Source organism: Emydura macquarii, unplaced genomic scaffold (genome assembly GCF_026122565.2).
Source record: "Emydura macquarii macquarii isolate MOO-44397 ecotype Brisbane River unplaced genomic scaffold, CSIRO-AGI_Emac_v2 contig_3076, whole genome shotgun sequence".
Lineage (NCBI taxonomy): Eukaryota > Metazoa > Chordata > Testudines > Chelidae > Emydura > Emydura macquarii.
This window is the reverse complement of record NW_027133213.1, coordinates 24889-38373: the sequence shown is the minus strand read 5'-3', so window position 1 is coordinate 38373 and position 13485 is coordinate 24889. Positions and strand designations below refer to the sequence as shown.

At 46.2% G+C, this 13485-nt stretch overlaps 1 pseudogene; it reads left to right on the top strand.

Moving 5' to 3' along the window:
- The first annotated feature begins 160 nt into the window (after positions 1-160).
- LOC137141496 (vitelline membrane outer layer protein 1-like) lies at positions 161-4561 on the top strand (annotated as a pseudogene).
- Positions 4562-13485: the final 8924 nt, after the last annotated feature.

Sequence of the window (13485 nt, the reverse complement as noted above, 5' to 3'; positions counted from 1 at the left end):
GGACGTGGCAATGAGTGATTGCTCCAAAATGGATTTGACAGCAGGCCAGGCCAGCAAGGAAACCCAGCCCAATTTTCCTGGGTATAAATATCCCTCGTGTCTGAGGCTGTTAGTCACTCACCAGTTTCTTTGTGGGTAGATCCAGAGCTGATACAGCACCATGCAGCCCCTCACCCATGTAGATGCTCTGCCTGCTCCTCTCCTGCTGCTTCCAGGATGCAGAGGCACGAAGTTACATCTCCACCCTCACTGTCCCCAATGGAGGCCAGTGGGGTGAATGGGGGGAGAAGAAGTTTTGCCCCAGTGGCTATGCCAATGGATTTTCATTGAAGGTAAAATTCTTCCCATTCACTTGCCACTTCCTCACCCTCTGACCCACACTCATCACTCAGTATCCTAGTAAGAATTTCTCTTGGCTCTAGACTGTTTCTAGGTTTTTTTGTACAAATACTCTCTTCCTCACACTCTGGCCAGCCATCGACATACAGGGCCAGTCAGTTTACTAAAGGGTGCGGGCAGGAAATATCTGTGACCACAGATCTGTGGCTGAAAGGAGATGAGAACACAATTATCTGTCCAGGTGGGTTTATGGGTCTTTGCTTTTGGCACAACCGGAAACATCTGTTGAAGGAGAAGGGGGTATCGGGCAGAGTTAGGGTGTGATATTAAAGTTGTTAAATCTGTCTGGCTTGGGTAAGCCACAAGTAAGAGGGTGAGGATGTGACCACTGTCTGTAAGTATCTGAAAGGTGTTAACATGAAAGGAGATAGAGGGAATATTTGGGGGTAAAAGAAAGAGAAAGGGAATAAAATTAATGATGGAAGTTGGCTTGAAACTTATTCTGAGGGCAGATCTTCTTTTGAACGTTTTGCTGGCATTGTTATGCCTGCTAAGGGTGTGATTTATTTTCATTTTTGTAACTATTTCTCTGCTGGCAAAAGTCCTAGTGGGTGTGCCAAAAGTGTGGTTGCCAGGATAGTGTATTTTGCTCACCAAACTGGAATAAGGTATTCCGGGAAAAGTACATTTTGGCCACTACCGTTGTCGCTACACAAGAAGGACATAATGAGTAAGGCTAGGACAGCAAAACTTTTCTAGTGTAGAGCAGGCCTCAGGTTTCCTGGCCAGAGAGGAACCTGTTAATCTGTAGAGTAAGGGAATGCATGTGAGTCCCATCACCACTTCATTTAAAGCCAGCCTGGATATCTCCTCTCTCTAGCGGCTTTGAATCTCTGTTGCTGCAAGAGTGAAAATCCAGTGTGGGGTTGTGAGGCGGGGCAGTTTCCTCATTCTTTCCAGCTTGGATCCAGAGCTCTGCTTTCCAGGGTGGATGGCAAAGGGGTGGGAAACATAAAGAGTAACATATGGGGCAGGTGGTTTAACTGTCTCCCAGCTTCGCAGCGCAGTGGCTGTTATAAGTGTCAGGAACCTCCTGGCTCTAATTACTACTGGACATTTTTCTTTCTCTTAAGAAATGCAGTTAATTTAATAATATGAAGTTGGGAAGATTTATTGGATTGGGGAGTGGAGTTTCCAACCCTTCTCCTCTCAATCTGTACCTGTGTCTTCATTACTTGTACCTCTCTCCCAGGTGGAGGGCTTCCAAGGTCCTGGGGTAAAATATGATGACACAACTTTGAATGGCATTCGCCTGTACTGCACTGACGGTTCCTTCATCGAGTCCACCGTGGGGCCGTGAGTAGCTCTTTTGTTTCTCTCCCTCTTACTCTGCAACCACAGAGAGAATAAATAACCATGAACAATGCCATTTGCACAGTGTCTCTTCTCTGACTTTTCCCTCTGTTTGGAGATAATCTATAAAAGAAAATTAAAAGAGGTCAATGGCTGTTCTGTTTCCGCTTTTTATAAGAGACAGAGATGGCCATTTAATTTTAAAATTCAGATCTTGCGTGCCCTGGAAGTTACTGTCGAGGACGGGAGACAAGCATGGAAATGATACCAGACCCAGAGCACAGTGTGAAAACTGTAGAAATTGGCATGTGGATAGGGATTTTTAGCTACGTCCTTCATGTTCTTTGAGTAAAATCCTGGCCCTGCTGGAGTGAATGGGGATTTTGATATTGACATTATCAGATGTTGGCTACATGTGTGTTCCCTCTGTGTGCTACACCTGCTGTGGGCAGGTAGCCAGTACAGCAGACCTTGATTGAACTGCCCAGGAAGATCACATTGACTCAGTTCAGAGACAAAGGCGCACAGCCAGGTTTACTGCTAATAAAGTACAGTACTAGCACCCCATAGACTCTACAGGAACACTAATACATGCATGCCTGAGACAATGGACTGGCTCAGTAAATGGCAGGACTTTCCGCTTCTCTCTAGGCCAGAGACACCTCCTCTGTAACCCCTCTTTTATACACTGATACAAACAAGTTACTAATTACCCTTCTGACATGGTTAGTTACCAATCCTATCCCTTGTACTTGTTGGTTCAAACATAACATTTTTATCAATCATTCTATCCTGTCCTCTTGTCTTCGTTTTATTTGGTTCAGTGTGTTCCTGTTGCATATCACAGTATTGTGTTTATGCCAGGCCTTTATGTTGGGGCTTACCAGTGTCTTCTGGAATCTGCATAAATAAACACACTGTGCCTTGTACTTCTTGGAAGTGCCTGTGGTTTTTTGCCGAGTTCATGTACCACACAGTGAACTTGTAAGCAAGTGTCTGCTTTGTAACAGTGCCTGACTTTTGCTCATAGCCTGACTCTCGCTAATTTTGCTTTATATCAGCAGGGTCTAACTTTTGCTCACTTTAGTTCAGGCCTCAGGCTTTGTAGCAGACTCCATATTTCAAGCTTTGTCTTTCTTCTACAGACATCAATGGAGACAGGATTTCACCCGGGAGGTTCTCTCTACTCTCTAATGAGCACTTGGGAGAAGGATGTCTGGGTTCAAGTTTCAGCACCAAGTGTCACAGATCCAGTCAGGTGCCCCCTTTCAATCACCCTCTGGACTGCTGTGAGGGGAAGCCAAGCCTGTGTGTGCCTGGATCTCCATGTGCTTTAAACCTTCCTGGGTCTCAGCAGGCTGTAGCACTGGTTCCTCCTGTGGTTTATCTGGCACATTTCCTGGACACTGACTCAGTCTACTAGTCCTTCACAGAAGTGGAACTGCTCCCCTCACCTGCCCTGGGCTCCCAGGACTGGCACTGTCTCCCAACATACCCTAATTGTTTAAATAAACCCTCTCCCAGATCTCCACCCCATTGAATTCCCTCCAGCGGCACACAGTAGTTGTAAAGCACAGAAGACACACTCAACCACTTTGAACCAGAGCCTAACAAAATTGTTCTTTTATTTAAGCATACGAAGCCCAAAAGAGTACAGATCATACAAAACAATAAACATCTTGACTACAATGTCTCTCACTTCCCGGTTCACCCTTCCTTTGGGATGCATTTGTGTCCAGGAAGGCTGGCAGAACGGTTCCCCTGTCTTATGTAGGGTGATGCATGCTGGATGGCTTCTCCCTCGTGCAGTTCCCTTCCCCAGCTCCTGTGATCTTATTCTCTCCTGCTTAAAGCTTCCTCTTCCTGTCTGGCTCTTTCCCCATCTTCAAATCCCACTTGGTCACCTTGCTGTTTTCTTTCTTCTGTCTTTGGTAACTTTCCACTGCTCCAAAAAATTCCTCCTCTCTGACAGAGTAGGAAGTATCTTTTGCCTTGGGATGCAGTTACTCTTCTGCATATCTCTTGCCTGCTCAAAGCCCTGTCATTAACTTTATGTGGCTTCTCTTGGTCTTCAGTCTGGAGAAAATCTGGTGCATGTCCTGTCAGCAGTGGTGGATCTGCATACAGAGAAGCATTTATGACAGAGCAGGTTTTCTGAGTAACATTTCATAGTAACTCCATAATATCAACCAGAAGTGGTAAGTTCTACACAGACATTCCCAAATTTTCATCCAAGGGCGTCTCCTGAGACCCCCAGGGAGTTCTCCAGCAAAACCAGGACAGACCAGGCTTGACACTTCTGATGTTTCTAAGGCTAAATACAAGCAAGAAAAAAAGACTATTCAAGAAAAAGAAAACAAAATACCTCAGGCTCCACCAGGCCTTTTTTTAGGTCACTATTGTGTGTCCTATGAATGCTGGACTCGGTGCACAGTAGCTAGGATGACTGGTGCCCCTTGATGGGTAGCAGATGCTGAATAAGTCTCAGGCAGTTATTTTCTTCTCTGGCAGGTGGGGCCAATGGACTTCGAACCAAAGGTGCCAGAAAAGCAACCTGAGTTTCTTCAGTCTGATGGTGGAACCACCACAGGGAGATGATGATGACACAGCAGCCAACAACATCCACTTCAGATGCTCAGATGGCACATGGATGTTTGGTGGTGGACCAAACTGGCCTTCTGCTGTCCCACAGACAAATTGGTGCAGCTCTGCGGCCATTTGTGGGATCCAGACAAAGGTGCAGACATACCAGGGCAGAGGGGATGACACAGCGCTCAATGATGTGAAGTTTTTCTGCTGCAACTAAACAAGCACCTGTCCGTGCCCATCCCCTAACACCAGCAGCTGCCCATGAAACACCATTAAAGCTTAGCACTGCTCTTAAACAGGAAGGTGTCTGTGTCTTATTGACCCAAATCAGGCATGAGAACATGTACCATCCCCACAGCTGCAGGGAAAGTGGGGAGGCAGGATTGTGGGGAGAACCAAGAGAAGAGAAGACTGAGAGCAGAGTGGAAGGAGAGTAAAACCCCAGCTTCTGAGATAACCACTATGAAAAGGCGAGAACGGAGGCATGATAATATTCAGTTGAAAGGTGTGTTTCAAGGTTTTGGGTGTTACCTGACAGCTCTGTATTCTTGGGGAACCAGGGCACAAAACCCCTACTCTCTCTGGCTCACCTGAATGCCCCCCCAGCCCATGCTTGAACCAGAAACCAAAGGCTGCTTGAACCAGAAACCAAAGGCATCTCAATGTGAAAAGGCAGTGGAAGACACACCTAAAACCCTCCCAACAACCCCTCGCCTCATCTACATCAAAGATGTAAAAAGGAGGCGTCTCCATTAGCACATCGAATGGAGAAAAGAAGCTTCATCTACACTGAAGACGGAACAAGAATTAGCATAGCGTATGGAGAAGTAACCTCCCAATCAGGGACCGCACTGAACTCTGGCATTGCCAAAGCAGGGACGCACTGCATGATGGGAGATCTCTGCATCTGATGTAAGTGAACCCACACCTGCACACATCCAGCTCTGCAGTTATCAGACCATTTTAGTTATTGCTATGCAAAACACTGAATCTCCCTGGTTGCATTGTGAGCTCCCTCAAGGAACACTGCCCATAGCCAGGAATGATCAGCTCCTTTTGTCCAGCATAAAGAAAACCACTCTGGGATACTTCCTTGAGGCATTGTTTACCCATAACCACACCTGGTGTCTACAAAAACCCCTATCAAAGTTCAAACCCCTGTTCTGATGCCTGAATCCAAATTCTGCATCAGTCCCACTGGAACTTCCCCTCTTCCTGAATGATCATGTTGGGGGCTTTGCCTGTCTTAAGCACTCCAGACCCTAAGCTGAACAGCCTGTCTCCTGGGAACCTTTGAGGTGCACGGAGTGGTGAGACCGCCCCCACTTTATTTCCCCAACACACTCTCTCTCTCTCCCTCTTTCTCTCTTAGTCCAGGTATAACTTCCTACTTTTGTAATCAAACCTGGGCTAGCTTTCTCCAATACCCCAACTGTAACTGTTTAGTATTGTAAGCATTTGATTGTTTTTCTCCCCTTGTATGGTATTACAATTAGTATCATAAGTTTTATATACCTGGCAATAGAATAACTGCTATAATGAAGCTGGTTGCCTCTCTCTCTCTCTCTCTCTCCAAACTGCATTTATACCTTTGTGTTCTGGGCTTTTCTATCTTGCTTTGCAGCAATGCTTCTTTTACCTAAGTCAAAGATCCATGGAGTGTCCAAAAATCCCATGGGGTTTGCTCATCAAGGGGGTTACTGCTAGAATAATTGTACAGTGAGGGGGAGGCAGCTGAGAAGTGCTGCTCTGCCTAGCCTACGGAGTCCAGGGGCATATAAGGGGAACAGCTGAAAGTGCTGTTTGGACCCAGTCTGTTCAGAAGTGCACTCTATTCTGGTGTGGTGTAAAGGAGCATTGTGACCGGGCCAGCCCTGACGGCTATAGGAGGGTGCTGGAAGGCATATATATCAGCCCCAGGCTTAGCAAATCTTTGTTCCCTGGGTGATCCAGCTGCAGCCACTCCAGGACAATTTGGCCAATTAGGCCAATCAGGCCAGCTGGGGCCAATCAAGGAACTTGCCCCAGCAGTTAAAAGCCTCCCAGTCAGGCAGATGAGGGGAGCTGAGCTGAGCTGAGCTGAGCTGAGCTGAGCTGAGCTGAGCTGAGTGCAGCTGCAAGCTGAGCTGTGAGCTGAGCTGAGCTGAGCTGAGCTGAGCTGAGCTGAGCTGAGGAGCTGAGCCACAAGGTGGGAGTCAGTAGAGGAGCGGAGTGGAGCAGCTGCTGCAAGGTGTGGAGACTGGAGGAGAGCCTGAAGGAGAGCCACAAGCTGGGGGGGGGCTACAGAAGAGTGACCCAGGGAAGGTAGTAGCCCCTTGGACTAAGCTGTTTGAGGCTACTCCTCGCAGGGTCCCTGGGTTGGGGCCTGGGGTAGAGGGCGGGACCGTGTCTCCCCCCCTTCCCCGCTCCCACCCAGCTGCACCACCGGCATAGCCGTAAGGAGTGCAGACTGAAGGAAAATAATTGTTTGCTTGACCACAGTTACTCCATTTTAGTTGTTTTTAGTGTTCTGCTTTCTGTTGAAATCACCCACCCCCTCCTCTTTTCTTTGTTTATGGTGCTTATCTCTGCCAAGGTCAGAGAGAAAGATGAACAGGAGAAATGAGGAGTCAGTCAGTAGTAGTTTTTGCTTTCTCTTCAGTCTTGGGAAATAGACCAGACAATTTTGATAGATAAGTTGAAATCTTCTGCCCTTATCTTTTATGTTATGCATATGTTTATAGTTAGAAGATGTAGAAAGTGTAAAGCCAATAGCAATAATAATAATAATAATTTGAGTGTACCAATAAGCATTAATAATTTATGCATATGTAATTTATTTGTTTGTGTTTGTATAAATATGCAAGAGAGCATGCCTTTGGGGTCTCACACTGACCACTTGCTGGGAAGTGTCTGACCTCTGCAGAAATAAAACTTGGAAACTGCCCAAATACCTGCTTAGATTTTTTTTTTTTTTTTTTTTATCTGGTGCAGGGTAAATGAACCTCATTTGGAATCTTTTTCCAACAATTCTGGCACCCCAGATGGGATGTGCCTTGCTTGCCAACCCCGAGTTCCTGTGCCAGCCAATGCCTCAGCCAGCAATAGGGTGAGTTCACCCAGAGGGCTTTTGGACAGGGTTTAGAACTCGAGGGAAGGCTGTAAAGCAGTTGAGACCCTTTGCAGTCTCACAGTCTCCAAGGGATTCAGGTACCTGTATGTTTTATGTTATGTCTGTCAGGTTTTCTTAGGAGATTCCAAAACGGGCACCCTAGCACTGTCCTTGACAGTGGCCATGCACTGGGCCTAAGGGCTATTAAGTGTGAAATTCCTGGGTGGCGCAAGGTTTTTCGTGCACGGAATCTCCTCAGCTTTTCTATCTGCTTTGTCTAGGACCAATTATTAGGTCCCTTTCTGGTCTCTTTGAACACTGGGCACACAGGCTGACCTATCTGCAGGCAGTCCAGCTGGTCTGAGGCAAGTCCTCTAAGGCCAGAAACGCTGTGTGGCAGACTTTCTTTTCCCGCAAAGAGACCATAGCTTATTCTATTCTGTCACTCTGTTTTTGATTTTGCAAACTCCTCCGGAGGTGTGTGGTGTGTGGTTTTTTTTTTTTTTTTTAAAAGAGATAAGCACATCCCCAATTGTTTAGTGCACAGATCGTCCACGAGGTATGAACGGGAGAAATAAGTGCTAGTTTAAGTACTAGGATAAGGCTCGGATCAGGTTCACTGACCTGTGCTTAAGAGGACAAAAGCCGAGGCTGTGTTGACACAGAGAGTGTGTGGAGTGATAGTGTTGTGGATGGGAAATGGGGCTCGGAGGAAGTGAAATCCCTGAGGACAGTCCTTTAGGGACGGTGTTAGCAGCATGGGCTGTGAGAAACCTACTGGTACTAAAAGGAATGAAGAAAACTCGAGTTCTAGAACTAAATATAGAATGGCAGAAATACTACTACAAGGATACCCAAATTTGGCCCACCTATGGTACCTTTGATTATTGCAAGCTACAACAACTAAGACTTAAGTTAAAAGAAAAAGCCCCGAGGCAGATGGATTATTGGTATTGCTGGGCGCATCTCTCTACTGAAGCTTGCCCTGTAACGACAATGCCTGCAATTAAGGGGGAAACTCCACCCCCTTATATTCCAAGCTCTTTGCTATTGAAAAGCCGACAAGAGGAACCACCTGAGCCTTTGTATCCCCTTCTACGCCCTATTGCCTCCCTACCAGCTATTGTTCTACCAACCCCTGCCTCACAAGTTAGCAGACCTGCCGCAGGAGGGACAGCCACCCCCTCCCTTTTTGTCTCCTCTCCGCTTCAGGCAGATGAGTGTAGAGACTTAGGCAAGAAAAGCAGCCGTGGGAGAAAGCGAGATTTAGATAAGGATGACAGCAGCTGCAGCAATATTAGTGAAGATGAAGCGGGGGGGGGGGGGGAAGAGAAGGCTGGGAGGAAAAAACGAAGCAGTATGAGGAATTGTGACTCCCCTCCCCTGCCAAGCCTTGGCTATACCCGCACAGGATGCAAGTTCAGGGCTGAGAAACCTGGAGAGCACACCACCACCACCACCGTTGCCCCATTGCGCCTGCAATATATACCCGACGGGCAAACACAGCGCTCACTGAGGGTACACACCCCCTTTTCACCTGGGGATTTGATTATTTGGCAAAAAAACCACCCCCTCCTTTCAACAAGACCCTGTTACAGTCATCAGAAAATTCCGGACTATTGTCCTAACGCATAATCCGTCCTGGGCAGATATAGGACAATTAATGGAAGCCTTATTTACCGCTGACGAGCGGGCAACTATTGTGGATGAAACTATTAAGCTTGAAGGAGAGGACAATACAACCAATGCCAATTGGCCAAAGATAGACCCTGGGTGGGATTATAATGATAATGCCAACTGGAATTTATTTATCCATGTTCGTGAAACCTTGTTTAAAGCTATGGAGAAAGCAGGGCAGAAACCTATAAATTGGGGAAAAATTTCATGAAATTGTTCAAGCCCCTGATGAAAACCCAGATGCCTTTTATGTGCGGCTTTGTGAAGGGGCAACTTGATATGCCCAGCTTAAACCTGATGATGCAAGGGATTGTAAGGCTATTGCTGCAGCATTTGTAAATCAGTCAGCTAGTGTTATATGAAATTATTTTCACAAATCTTCTCCAGGATGGAACGGAAAAAGCATATCAGAAATTAGGGGGATTGCCACATATATGTTTGAAGGACGAAAGGTAAAGGAACAATTGAAAGAAGGGAAAAGAAAACAAGATGAGCTCAATCTGTTAGCTGTGACCATGCAAAATGCAATGTTGACCCAGAGAGGGAGAGGAGGATATTTCCTTAGAGGCAGAGCAAGAGGAAGAGTGGGGGGGGCAAGCTGCAAATACAAGAGAAACGCCAGTATGTTTTTGGTGCAAGCTGCCAGGACATTTTAAGCGAGATTGCCCAACTCGCCTAGCTTCGGAAGCTAATGCCTACACTGCCATGCCAGCTCCATACAGCTCATCATACCAGCAAGGGGTACCCCCACCTCCTCCTCCACCTCCCTCTGGAGGGCAATTGACTATGCCTGACCAGGGATACTCTTATTCACAATGACTTTTAAAGGGAAATCTCAAGTTCCAGGATGCTGAGAGTGCATGTGATAATTTGTGGTGTTTAAATATACCTGTGTGTTATAAAAAGGGGGGGGGACCATATGTAACCATAACCATGGGGAATGTAAACTATGAATGTTTAATTGATACAGGGGCAACAAAGTCGGTTCTGGTGGTAGATGCAAATGTAGCAGGGTACAAACTTGATGGGAATGAAGCTATAGTGGGGGTGGGGGGAACAATTATGCAAGTTCCTAAGACTGCACCAGCGTTGGTTACTGTGGGACTTTTAACTGTGGAACATCAGTTTTTGTTGACCGAATCCTCTCCAGTTAATTTGTTGGGGAGGGATCTGCTGTGTAAACTGAAGGCCACTTTGCATTGTGATTCCTCTGGTGCTGTGAAATTAAATATGCCCCTAGACGAGTTGGAGAACTTTGTGATGGTATGTAGTGCTGAAGACAGGAAACTAACTTTGCCTAAAGAATTGCAGAGCCTCTCCCACACTCCAAGAAACAGGTAAGGGCTATTTTGGGGGCCACAGGTTTCTGCAGACCCTGGATTCCTGCTTTTGGGGAACTTGTGAAACCTTTAGTTGAGTTAACTAAAACCTCTGTCCCAGAGCCTCTTGAAGAGACTGCTGAGTTGAAATTAACTATTCATGAGCTAAAGCATGTGTTAAGTGAAGCTCCAGCCTTGGGACTCCCTGATTATAGAAAGCCATTCCAGCTGTTTGTGCACGAACGAAGGGGGGTGGCCTCCGGAGTCCTAACCCAGAATTTTGGACCCAGAAGACGACCTGTAGCTTACTACTCTGCCCAGCTAGATCCAGTAGCCAAGGGGACTGTGGGTTGTTTAAGAGCTGTTGCAGCCACAGCTGAGCTGATTACAAAGAGTAAAGATCTTGTGTTGGGCTATCCTTTGACTGTATTTGTGCCTCACGAGGTGGAAGCCCTTATGACACGAGAGAAGACCCAAGCTTTCTCCCACCAATGAATTGCCCAGTATGAAGTGATTTTACTGGCAGCAGAAAACATCACCCTTCATTTATGCGGGAGGGTCACCGATATACAGGAGCAGCAGTGACCTCTGTAGTGCTGTGGGCGGAACCACTACCAACATCACTCAGCGCCCAGGCAGCAGAGCTAGTAGCACTAGCTAAGGCATGTGAGTTAAGCAAGGATTTAGCTGTCAATATTTATACTGACTCTAAATATGCCTTTGGAATTTGCCATGCTGTAGGAGCCTTATGGAAGCAGTGAGGGTTTCTCACTTCTACGGGGAGCATGCCTTCGGGGTCTCACACTGACCACTTGCTGGGAAGTGTCCAACCTCTGCAGAAATAAAACTTGGAGACTGCCCAAATACCTGCTTAGATCTCTTTTTTTTTTTTTTTTTTTTTTTTTTTGTGATGCAGGGTAAACAAACCTCATTTGGAATCTTTTTCCAACAAGACCCACGGGGCAAAACAGGCCCACCTTGCCACAGCATATAAAGTGGACAGCTGAGAAGAGCTGATCTGCCTAGCCTACGGAGTCTAGGGGCATATAAGGGAGGCAGCTGACAGTGCTATTTGGACTCAGCCTGCTCAAGAAGTGTGCTCTATTTTGATGCGTTTCAGCAGCCACCTTTATATGGCCCTTTGCAAGTGCTGTCTCACCCAGCCTGCTGAGTTCAGGGACTTATAAAGGATCAGCTGAGAGTGCTGATAGCCCTGTCTGCTCAGATACACTAGATTAATGTGGAATGTGTGTGTATCTGTGGGGTGTTTATTTGAATCTGGGGCTGGAGGAACCCAGCCCTGAAAACCTTAGGTCCTACAGGATAGCTCCATTGAGAGGGGACTTGTAGCCATATAAACACACAAGTAACACAAGCAATACGTTAATAGAACACACACCCCAAATAACAGAAGCAGTATGTTAAGAGAACACACACTCCTAGAATCACACCCCCCTTTCAGGAAGGTAACCCTAATAAATGAGTATACCTCAAGGTGTTGGGCAAGTCTGGTAACACAGGACTGGAGAGTCACCCTCCCCTTGGCATCTGGTTGTGATGGGGCTGAAAGGTAAAAATCACCACATCCCAGCAACCCCTTGGGAGGCTGATGACTGGGGTCCTGTATTCAATGCTCTCTTCTCCCTCCAACAGCCCTAGTTGCAGCTGGGGAGTGGGGTAGAACATAGGACTTGAGTAACCTCCACAACTCCAGCAGAGGAGAGAGGGTAAGGACCCAACTATGTCCTTTGTGCTGTTTAATAGAAGCTACTTGCTTCCTTGTGAAGATGTATGGCAACTGACCCAGGAGAAGAAGCAGGTCTCCCCTACTCCTTCATTCTCTTTTGCACCAGGCTTAGGGGATACCAGGAGGATGACATTTCAGCATCTCATGTTTGAATAAAGTCATCTTCTAGTATGAGCAGTTAACGGGGAAAAAATGACTTGATAGAGATCATCAAGGGCCAGATCATGTCCTCCCTGGGTCAAACCTCCAGAAGAGACACTTGCAAAATTTCCACCATCTTATTTTCTTACTGGAGGGGTGTCCCTTGTGGAGTTTATCTGCATGAACCTGCTGATTCATGAAAGGGTCCCTACTGAACTCAAGGGAAGCAGAAGGGATGGACTAGCCCAACATTATTTTCATTTATTCACAGTTCCTGCAGGAGGCTATATGGTCAAAACCACCTTGCTTACTTTATTTTCCATTCTCTGCAGTATTCCCCCGTTAGCTGGGTCTACAGCTCACACATTGATGCAGAGGAAGCATCGCTCTGGTTTCCATATTTTACAGAGATCTGAAAACAATCCTAGATATAGATTTGATAAGTCATTTCTTATTTCTTTGAATAATTGAAAGCCAAGTGGAATTAACAAACAGACAAGAACCCGATTTTGCTTTTGGTGATAAAAAATGATACCTGCCTTAGGGCTCCTGTTCGCTCTTTGGTTCATCTCTCCTGTACTTTCCTCTGGAGCAAAACAATCTGGGCCGAATTCTGGTCTGTTATACCTGAATAATAATTGTTTCTGTATTTGACTGGCCGTGGATTACCATGGAAACAATTAATCTATTCTAAGAAATATAGCTATTCTAGTAACGAATTCACCCAGACAGAGAGTTGGTAGCACCACACAGCAGCCTGCCACCTCTACATCACTTATTTAAATCCACTCCAGGTGGCAGTGACTGTAAATTTGTAACCATTTGGTGCCAGTTTGATGGTCTCAGTCCATTTCCTAATGGACACGTGTCCATATAGCTTGTAAAAACCACCATCACAATTGGTATTAAGTGGCTCCTTTATTTGCTGTTCTAGCAGAGAAGTTTAGGACTGTGGCCCAGATTCTGTAAAGATCTATGAATGTGTTTAACATTACTCATTGGGAGTAATCATATTAACTTTAATAAGACCCTCCCAGCATGCAAATCTGGAAATGCAGGGCTAGAAGGAACCTGGACAAGTCATCAAATTCAGCTTCCTGTGCTGAGGCAGGACCAAGTCAACCGAGACCATCTCTGACAGGTGCTCTAAAAAACTTTCCCAGTGATGGGAATTCCACAACCTCCCTTGGAAACCAAGTCTGGAGCTTAATATCCATATGGTTAGGAAG